Consider the following 10,656-nt stretch of genomic DNA (forward strand, 5'->3'; position numbering starts at 1 on the left):
TCCAGCAGAGTACACTATCCCTATTGCATGAGCTGCAAATCAGGGAGCTCTGTGCTGCAATCCTGCAGGGAAGCCACCTGACTTAATTTGATGTTAGTTAACGTTCGGTCAGGTCGAGTGCGCGCCCGACAATTAAACGTAAAATGGCGGCCCATGTCTCTGGAATGGGGCTAGAGTGCAGAAGGAGTAATTTGGCCCATCGAGTTTGCATCGACCTGCTGAAAGTGCACTCTACCCAGGCCCACCTACCCCAACCCCCCCTTATCCCCGTAACACCACCTAACTTCCACCTAACCTGTTTGGCCTGTGCTTATAGCTTTCTGATACAGAGGTGAGGGTGCTCCCAGGTGAACCCTGGCTGACACATTTAAAAAGCAAATATAGGAATTAGATTGGCTGCTAAATTGCTTTTGGCAGAGATAGTTAAATCTTCCTGAAAGCAATCATTTTGTTGATACGTACTATATTGTCTTTTATTTTTGAAACAATTATTCCCGGGATAAGTTTTTTTAAAAAATTCCAGTAAGCATAGATGTGCAGCTGCATGGCATCTAACTTATGATATTTCATCAAGTAAAGTACAAACGAGTGAGCATAACCAAAATAAAAGCAAATAAGTATAAATACTTAGCATGTGGAAATAACGTAAAATAACATTTATTCATTATTCAAATATAATGCCGCATCCCCATGTGGCATCGTTAGCTGTAGTGCTAGCAAGGGATGTGTGAAGGGTAGCATGTAAATGATATGAGGATCTCACACAATAATTCCTGGGAGCAGTTGTGGCTCTCGCTCCTTCATTACTAATTTAGCAGCATACTTCCACTGAGGGACGCATCTGATTTTAAAAAATATGATTTTGCATTCCTGAATAAATTTCAGTGACTGAATCAATCAGCATGTCCTTTTTTGTTAACATCAAATTTGATGCCAATGGTGTACTTGAAGAATAGTGCACCCAGCGGGATACAGCTCTTCCAGATCATTCTGTGCATGTGGAGACACCATTTTCTTGGTAATACAGCAAAAAAGTTTGCAGATCAACATACTGAGCTTTTGCTGGGAGCTGGGAGAAACGAACAAACGACAAATAGGTGTTTTCTTGCTTTTCTTTACAAGTACTGATCATCTGTTTGTTTTCTAAAATAGTCTAATGGTTGTTGTCTGAGAGGGCTCACAGTTCCACAGTGAAAACATTGACATTTCTATCAGTCACTGTGATGCTCTCAGTTTTCTTGGTAGGGATGGCTTTGATGTGTAGTGTTCAACAAAGAACATCAAGCTAATAATAATAATAATAATCACTTATTGTCACAAGTAGGCTTCAATGAAGTTACTGTGATTGAACCCACAGTCGCCACATTCCGGCACCTGCTCGGGGAGGCCGGTACGGGAATTGAACCCGCGCTGCTGGCCTTGTTCTGCATTACAAGCCAGCTATTTAAGCTCACTGTGCTAAAGCAGCTCCTATGTTGATTAACAAAGCTAATTTATGAATAGTATTTTTAACTGGATTTGAACGTATTCCTAAGTACAAAGGATGCTAAAATAAACTATGCTACAGCTTTATCTGCAGAACTCCACAATACACAACTACTCTGTCTCACGCTTCAACTCCTTCTCCCAGAATCAAGGGTGTCACGTGATCTGCGTGATTGCTCTTGAGCACCATCTGGTGTTTAGCTGTGTTTACAAAAAATTGTTAACCCTTCATCTACCATACAATTACCATATTATTACAGTCACGGGTAGACGATGGCCGGAATTCTCCGGTCGTTGGGATTCCCTGATCCTGCGGTAGCGCATCCCCGTCCACGGGTTTCCCGGCGGCATATGGTGGCTTCAAGGAAATCCCATTGAGAAGCAGCATGAGTAGAGAATCCCACCTCCAGGAAACGGCTCACCGCCGAGAAACACACTGCTAGGGAACCAGAGAATCGAGCCCGATATGCATTTGAAAGACTTAGCTGGGGTGCACATAATCTTTGTTGTCCCAAGCTTAATGGAAAAGGCAGGAAATGGGCTGGATTCTCCGCCCCGCCACACTACTTTTTAGCCTTGACCCGCCGGCGGGATTCTCCGTTACAGTCAATGGGGTTTCCCATTGTGAGGTCGCCCCATGCCGTAGGGAAACCCCCAGGCGCCGGCAAAACGGAGAATCCCGCCGGCGGAGAATCTCGCCCAAGGTTTTTTGCTGCTTGGTTTTCACTTTAGTTTATGTAAATAAGGACACAGGACTGGATTGTGTCCTGCCACCGCTCGTGGGCCCGGAAATAGTCAGGAATATTTGGGAAGGATGTGGCCTCTTGACCCAATCACATGCTGGTAAAATCATGGAATTGGGTGACATGTGCTTGCAGCCAGATTGAAGTGGATTATAACCCCAGTCTCTTTTTGGGACGATTCTGTTTCAAATGTATTCCTCCGATGATCATTATCACTGAGGAGTGAGAAAAACAGGACTCACAGACACTTTAATGGGTCTGCAGATCTTGTCTAACACTCCCTGTAGGAAAGAAACCACCAGGGAATATCATGGTCCTTACAATAGTTTATTCAACATGTTGTAGCTAGATTAGAACAATCTGGCTATTATACAGGTCCAAGCATCTCTCTTCAGTGATGTTCCTCTCCACTGAAGAGTGCACGGAGATTTATTTTTGAATTTGGTTAGTGGGCGGGATTCTCCGTCGGTCGATGCCGATATTGTAATCGGCGATCGGGCGGAGAATTGACTCCGACGCCCAAAATCAGGGCTGCCGCTGGTTTGACGGCAGTCAGCCATTCTCAGCCCCCTTGGAAATGACATCATTGCATCGCGCGCCGTTACAACAGCATTGGTGCGTCATCGGCCAGCCCTCCCACAATGATCCGCCCCCGATGGACTGAGTTCCCGATGCCCTGGGACACATGTGGTCTCAGCAGTCAGGGGCCCAGCATGACGGCTGTGGACTCTGTCCAGCACTGCCGCACTCGACCAGGGTCCATTCCGCTGGCCAGTGGGGCTTCTAGAAGGGCTGGGGGGGACTGATGGGGGGTGGCCAGCAGGTGGCTAGGGGGTGGCCTATGGAGTCAGGGTTGCTGGGTCGGGTCCGCACATAGCCGGCGCCATGTTGTACGGCGCGACTGCTGCATGTGACTGCGTGCACATGCGCAGCCAGGGACCCGGCCATTCTCCAGCCGTTTTTGGAAAACGGCTGCGGCGGGACAGAGGATCCCGTATTCCGGGGCGGCGCGCCGCAGCTGGCAGCGGGATAATCCATCCCGGCAGCCGACCAATGAGCTTTCCCATTGTGAGCATCCCCGCGCCGTCGGGAAATCCGTGGGCATGAGCACTGCTGGCGAAACGGAGGATTCCGTCGATGGAGAATCCGGCCATGGTCTTTTAACTCTGAAAAAGTGTCATATGAACTTCAAACTGTTTTTCTCTCCACAAATTCTGTTGTGTTTATCCAGCATGTTCTGCTTTTGGGTCTTTCACTGTCAGTGAAAAACTTGTAGCCCTCAGGTATCTCTGCACAACACAACTTTAACAACTCGTGACAAATAGAAATTTCATTCCCAGTCTTTGAAAAAGGAATAAAACAGTCAATAACGAGTCAACACCTTGAATTATATTAATCCTGTTATTTTTAGTTTCTTATATTCATTTTGACGAGGCCCAAGAATCTCAAGGCTCCAATACGTCACATTGTCTATCACCGGAATTGTGTCCAATAGAAGGCACTATGTAAATTTAGACAGCTATTTATATGCTGGTTTAAATTCAAAGGTGGATACAGTGATGAATGTTGTGGTTCTAAACATTAAGAGTGACCCCCAAAACTCTCATCCTATCCTATTCTCACCATAACCAACTCCCCACACACTCACCCTTCCCCACACACCCCATCTCCTCACTGCCCAACCCATCCTCACACCTCCCGCACATCTCACACCCTACCCACCCCATACCACATCCCTCCCACCTCCACTCCTCCCCACCCCCTCAGCACAAAGCCCACGCACCCGCCCCCCCCACAGATACCTCAGCCACCCCAGCATTCAATTAGATCTACAATGATCAAAGGGCTTACCATCTTTTTGAACAGTGTTCATTCAAGAACACTCTCAATTGCTGCTTCTGAACCTTTGGGAACTGTGTGTTGTTGGTGGTCTTTTTTTAAATCGGAGCCATGAGCCTGCCCAAAGCAACAGCAGCACAGCTGATCACTGAGATGAAGCTGAAAAAACAGCAGAACTTCCAAGCTGACAGTTCCAATTTGTTTCAAAGTGTTTCAGGACTGACTCCTCCGTCTGGATGTCAGAACAATACCGAGCCTGGGGCACCCAGCCTCAGGGTCCTGGAGTTTGGCACTGCCTGCACCCCCTTCTCCTGATAATGACAGCTAGTTGGAAGCAGGTCAGTATGAAGTGGTCCCTTGCCTCCCATGCATCAACTTCTATGGCAAGCACATCAGCAGTAGGCTATTGCCACAGCTCCATTTCCATTTCACTCTCTAACACCCAGTCCTCCTTGTCTGAAGAGTCTATGGACTCTTCTTGTTCTTCCAAGATGATATTGTCTGACAATGTTATATAGTCCACAGTGCACAATGACTACCCTGAAGATCCTCACTGGGTTATACTGGAAACCTTACCCCCTTATTACTGCATTTTTCCCCTTTCCCACTCTGGCCTCTCCTGATGTCCGAGTCAGGTGATATCTCTGTTCCTGTACTATACCTCGTAAATGGCACCTTAAGAATGGCAAATTCAAATGAGGCCATTTAATTAATCCATATCTCCTCTCTCAAGTAATTCTTTCATCTCCCACAGCCTTGTCCTTCCCAAGAGTTGACCCCCCAAGACCTTTCTATTGCAGGATCCCCACCAGATGAAGCCAGGCTGTCGGAGCTGCCTGCAGCCGCCCCCCCCCCCCAACCCCCTCCCCTGTCCACCCCATCCAACCCCAGAACACCCTGGAGCAGATCTCCAGTGGGGGAACCAAATTATTGGCACTGTATTCATCTGCACTATCCACCATTGTGGAGACTATCACCTCGGTGGGACTTGCTGGTGGTCAGGTTTCTAGGTGGCCCTATGGTGAGCACCACATGTCTTCTGCAGCACAACACCTGTATGCAGTAACTCACAAGGGACTGGCCAGTCGGAGGGCTACCTGATCACATGGAACAGCTGCTCCCAAGACAGATGTCGCGCCTCTGGAAAAAGTCATCTACCACTGTTGCAGATGCAAATCCAGAGCTAGAATTTACAAGCAGGAGTTTCACCAACATTCCAGTGCCTACAAGTAAAACTGGAGGTGTCCAATTGCCTACAGGTGCAGGAGATGTTGCCGCTAATATGTGGCACCCAGGCGAGCACTGTATGGATGGTGTCTGCAATGGAACGCCTGGGGCAAGGAGTCAGAGACATGTGCCAGAACATCCAAGGCTTGGTTTACACTGTGATGTCCATGGCTGAGGTGCAAGACAGCAGGACCCAGCCACAGGCAGACATGTCCCAGACGCAGATGGACATTGCTGCGGCGTTCCAAAGCTTGGCCCAGTCACAAAAGGTCATGGCTAAGGGCATTGAGAGAATTGCCCAGAGGCTGAGGGACAATATCCATTCACAGAGGGACATGTCCGAGGCACTGTGGGACATGGACCACTCGTTGAGAGGTATGTCCCAGTTTCAGGGCTGAGGGAATTGGCTCCAGGGCTCAGACGATGGCAGGCCTCAGGACTAGCAGCGCCAGATGATGTTGAGGCCTCTGGAGCTCACTCCAGCTGCTCCTCCATCCCATGGAGTAGCCTTGGGGCCAGTGAGTCCCCCAAGGGAGGTGGAAAGGATGGTGCCCATCCCCGGGCCTCTCACCAGGGAGGCGCTGGATGTCTGCAGCCCTTCTGAACCCCCTCTTGACACTGCCGCACCTCCCGAGAAGCGGGCTAAGCAGACTGACACATCATCACCTGTGGCAGCCGAACGTTGGACAGGTCCCTCCAGGTCCAGGCCCTCCAGAGGATGCTCACCAAGGGCGTCACAGGCCATTAGGCGCGGAAATCAGTCAGCTGTCTTCACTCCAGATGTGCTATCTGGGGGGACATCTAGAAGGAGAGGGAAACTGTGAAGCATTGAAGCATTCAGGCCCACTAAGTTGGCATGGGTGTAGTTGCAAATAGGGTCGGGGGGCATCCATTGCAAAAACGCTCAATTAAACACATTTGCACCACCATTCCGAGTTGGCTCACAGTCTAATTTACTTCCCACGCATGGGAGGGTTCGGCTGGGGCTGGCGTTGGGTCTGTGGAGGAGGGACGGCATGCCTCAGACTCATGAATGCCACCTAGGCCATTCACCCTCACCCAGAAACGAATGGACGTGAGAGTAGCATTGCGCTGCACCCAGGTATGACAACATCCCTTGTCTATGACCACAAACCTAGCTCCATCTCCCACCGCCCTCTCCCTCCCAAAAAGGCCATGACCCGTAAGGAGGAGCCCCCATCACACAATAGGGTCGTCCGGCCGGTCAGTGGTATGTTATCAATAAGGCTTGAGTCAGACTTTCGCAAATAATAAAGAGCACCAAAATGCATCTCACAGCTAGTTGTCAGCATCCTCCATTACGTCGAGGAGACCCGCTGACACTGCCAACCCAGGCCCATCACCCTGGTGTGATGCTGAGATGACATTTGGGGGAGGGTGCCCTGTTCATGGGAAGGGGGCAGAGGCAGGGGTGTTTGGGGAAGAGAGAAGGTTCGACAGAAGGGGTGGAGTTACATATGGTTAACGGAGGCGATGGGTTAAAGGGGAAGGGATGGATGGGTCTTGGGACAGAAGGGCTTGGAGACAATAGGGGTGATGGTGATATAGCTGCTGGACTGTTGGCCTCCTAGTCAGTAAATCATGACTGGATTAGACAACCCTCATTCAACGGCTCTGTATGCCCTGACTGTAGCCTGTCAAGCAGGTTTTGTGTCCTCCACAAACTCCTCCTGGACGCCCTCATGGTCCTCCTCATCCAACGAGGCCTGATCTTCCTCCTTATCCTCCTCCAGCATGTCGCAAACCAACTGCTCCAAGTTTTGCAGCATGATGTGCTGGACCCTCTGGGGGGCTACATTGCAGCACTCCACCAGAATGGTCCAGGCAGCAGAAGCGCATTTTGAACAGCCTGATGCAGTGCTTGATGATGCTCCTGGCTGCTATGTTGGCTTTAGTACAATGGTTCTCTGCCTCAGTTTGGGGCCTCTGTACCGACATCATCAGCAGGTAGGCCTTGTCATTGACTAGCCAACCCCTCACCTGATGGAGCACCTGGAAGGTAGCAAGAACCTCGGAGAGTGTCATGACGTATACGTTGTGTACGCTGCCTGCAGAGCGTGCAAACTCATGCATGATGTGCGGCTGGTGATCACACACCAACTGCATGTTCAGGGAATGAAACCCCTTCCCATTGATGAAGGAGCTAAGCCAGTGCTTGGAAAGTAACATTAGTGTCATTGATTGCCCCTGGACCTGAGGCATGACAGCATTGGCAGTAAATCCTGCAGTCCGGGCGTCCTGGGTGGGCCTGGTCCAGATGAAAGGTGATGTAGTCCGAGGCCCGGATGCAGAGGGAATCCATGACATCTCAGATGCACCTGTTCTCAGATAATTGGGAAATTTCCCCACAGGTACCCGCTCGACCCCTGGAAGGAACCAGAGGCATAAAAGTAGAGGCTAGCCTTTAATTGACAGCCACAACGAGCAGGTCTCCTCTTCCTACGCCTCATGGTACCAGGTTCGCCACCACCTGACACAGGTCTCCATGGTCTCCTTGTTCAGGTGGAGTCGTTGTCGGCACATGCTATCTGGCAGTTCCTCCACGTTCATCAGCACTGACGATAGATATGAGGCCTGATATGACGCCGCCTACATTCCCCCTTCTCAGCTTTATGGACCACTGGCACTTGAGCCTCACCAACTGACCAAAGGCAGGCTCCTGTCATGCAGGCTGACCTTTGCACTCTCGCCATCATGCATCTGAGACGGCAGCAGCGGCTAGGTATATAGCAAGCATCACTGACTGTAAGGACGGGGTGGGGTGTTTGGGGGGGAGGGCAAGAGAGAGAAACAGCCAGCAAGGTCATGCATCCCATCACTATCCATTCACCCTGACTCCCATGGTCATCCTACATGACTGCTGAGCTACCCTCACCATTCCCGCCACCCAGCACATCATTAATGAGCTGGTGGCCAGTACAGAGATCTAGCACAGTCATTCACACTTCTCCACATCCCATAATATTCATTGCCTCTGCTCCAGGTGACCCCTCCCTTCATTCCCTGAGTGATAGTTAGCCTCATGGTCTGGTGACAGAGGACGCCCCTGTGCGGCTCCATTGCCGCGAGCCTCAAACCCTGCCCATGACACCCTCTACCACTGAGCAATGCTTAGATATTGATCCTGGGGTATGCAGGGACCTCATTGTTGATGGACAGTCAAAAGGAGGGGCGAGGCTATTTGGATCCTGGGAGGGCACAGGTTCTCACAGAGGGGAGGGGGGAATGGACTGTGGATGATCAGATTTGAACATCACGGCACCTTCTTCCTGCTTCAACCAGCAGGGCAGCCACTGAAGTGCTTGCCATTTCTACAGCGATGTGCAGCCCGTCCCCTCTTTTAGTTCATGTACCTGACACTATGGCCCTTTCACCATCAGGGACTTGCATCCTCCCTGCCAAATGGGGAGTCAGTGGTTGCAACAGAAAGTGTGAGCAATGGGCACTTACCTGGCGCGAATCAGTCCGGCATCGTGCCGCCCCAAAGGTGCGGAATTCTCCACATCTTGATGGGCCGAGCGCTTACCTTGAGGGGCTAGGGCCCGCGCCGGACTGATTTACGCCCCGCCAGCTGGCAGGAAAGGCCTTTGGTGCCCCGCCAGCTGGTGCGGAAATGACTTTGCCGGGCGGCGCATGCGCGGGAGCGTCAGCGGCCGCTCACGGCATCCCCGTGCATGCGCAGTGGAGGGAGTCTCTTCCGCCTCCGCCATAGTGGAGACCATGGCGAAGGCGGAAGGAAAAGAGTGCCCCCACGGCACAGGCCCACCCGCGGATCTGTGGGCCCCGATCGCGAGCCAGGCCACCGTGGGGGCACCCCCCGGGGCCAGATCGCCCCGTGCCCCCCCGCCCCAGGACCCCGGAGCCCGCCCGCACCGCCGTGCCCCGCCATCCCAAAGGTGGTTCAATCCACGTCGGCTGGCGTGGGTTGACAGCGGCGGGATTTCGGCCCATCGGCAGGGAATTCACGCCGACCAGCGCGCCACGATTCCCGCCCCCGCCGAATTACCGGTGGTGGAGAATCCGCGACACGGCGGGGGCGGGATTTACGCCGGCCCCCGGCGATTCTCCGACCCGGTGGGGGGTCGGGGAATCGCGCCCAAGGAGTCCCAGCACCTGGTGGTCCTGAGATTCAGCTGGGCCATGCCCATGTCTTTGATGAGAGTGCTTAGATGGCTCGATGAGGGTTTCCAGATGCATGGGGTGTATGGAAATCTACATGACCAGCAGACCTCAGCGCTTTCAAGTGAAAGTGATAGCATTCAACAGTTTAAACGGTCAGGAACCTGTGAAGAGTGAGTTGCTAATCTTTGCAATGGGAGATTCAGCCACTGCACCCCGATCACGAGGGGGACCTTCCGAGTACAACAAACTCTCGCCACCAAATAAATCCCCACTACCCCCAGGTCACCAGTCAGAAATCCCAAAACAAAACTGAAAGGCATTTAGCTCTTTGCACCCCCTCAAAGGCCATGGCACCAGAAACTCATTTTTAAATACTTGGAGATCTGGGGCGAAATTCTCCGGAAACGGCGCGTTGTCCGCCGACTGGCGCCCAAAACGGCGCAAATCAGTTGGGCATCGCGCTGCCCCAAAGGTGCGGAATGCTCCGCATCTTTGGGGGCCGAGCCCCAACCTTAAGGGGCTAGGTCGGCGCTGGACGAATTTCCGCCCCGCCAGCTGGCGGAAAAGGACTTTGGTGCCTCGCCAGCTGGCGCGGAAATTACATCTCCGGGCAGCGCATGCACGGGAGCGTTAGCGGCCGCTGACGGCATTCCCGCGCATGCGCATTGGAGGGAGTCTCTTCTGCCTCCGCCATGATGGAGACCGTGGCGGAGGCAGAAGAGAAAGAGTGTCCCCACGGCACAGTCCCGCCCGCCGATCGGTGGGCCCCGATCGCGGGCCAGGCCACCGTGGGGGCACCTCCCGGGGCCAGATCGCCCCGCGCCCCCCCCAGGACCCCGGAGCCTGCACGCGCTGCCTTGGCCCGCCGGTAAGGTAGGTGGTTTAATCTACGCCGGCGGGACAGGCATTTTAGCGGCGGGACTTCGGCCCATTTGGGCCGGAGAATCGCGGGGGGGGGCCCGCCAACCGGCGCGGCGCGATTCCCGCCCCCGCCGAATATCCGGTGCTGGAGAATTCGGCAACCGGCGGGGGCGGGTTTTGCGCCCGCCCCCGCCGATTCTCTGACCCGGCGGGGGGTCGGAGAATCTCGCCCCACATCCCAACCCATTAATCTCATTCAAATAAATGTTAATTATCACTTTGCATGCTCCCGCTGTTGCGGAGCAGGAATCCTGTTATGGCTGGTGAACAGGCCCAGAGATTCGCAACAGTCCTGACA

Source organism: Scyliorhinus torazame, chromosome 5 (genome assembly GCF_047496885.1).
Source record: "Scyliorhinus torazame isolate Kashiwa2021f chromosome 5, sScyTor2.1, whole genome shotgun sequence".
NCBI classification, from domain to species: Eukaryota; Metazoa; Chordata; class Chondrichthyes; order Carcharhiniformes; family Scyliorhinidae; genus Scyliorhinus; species Scyliorhinus torazame.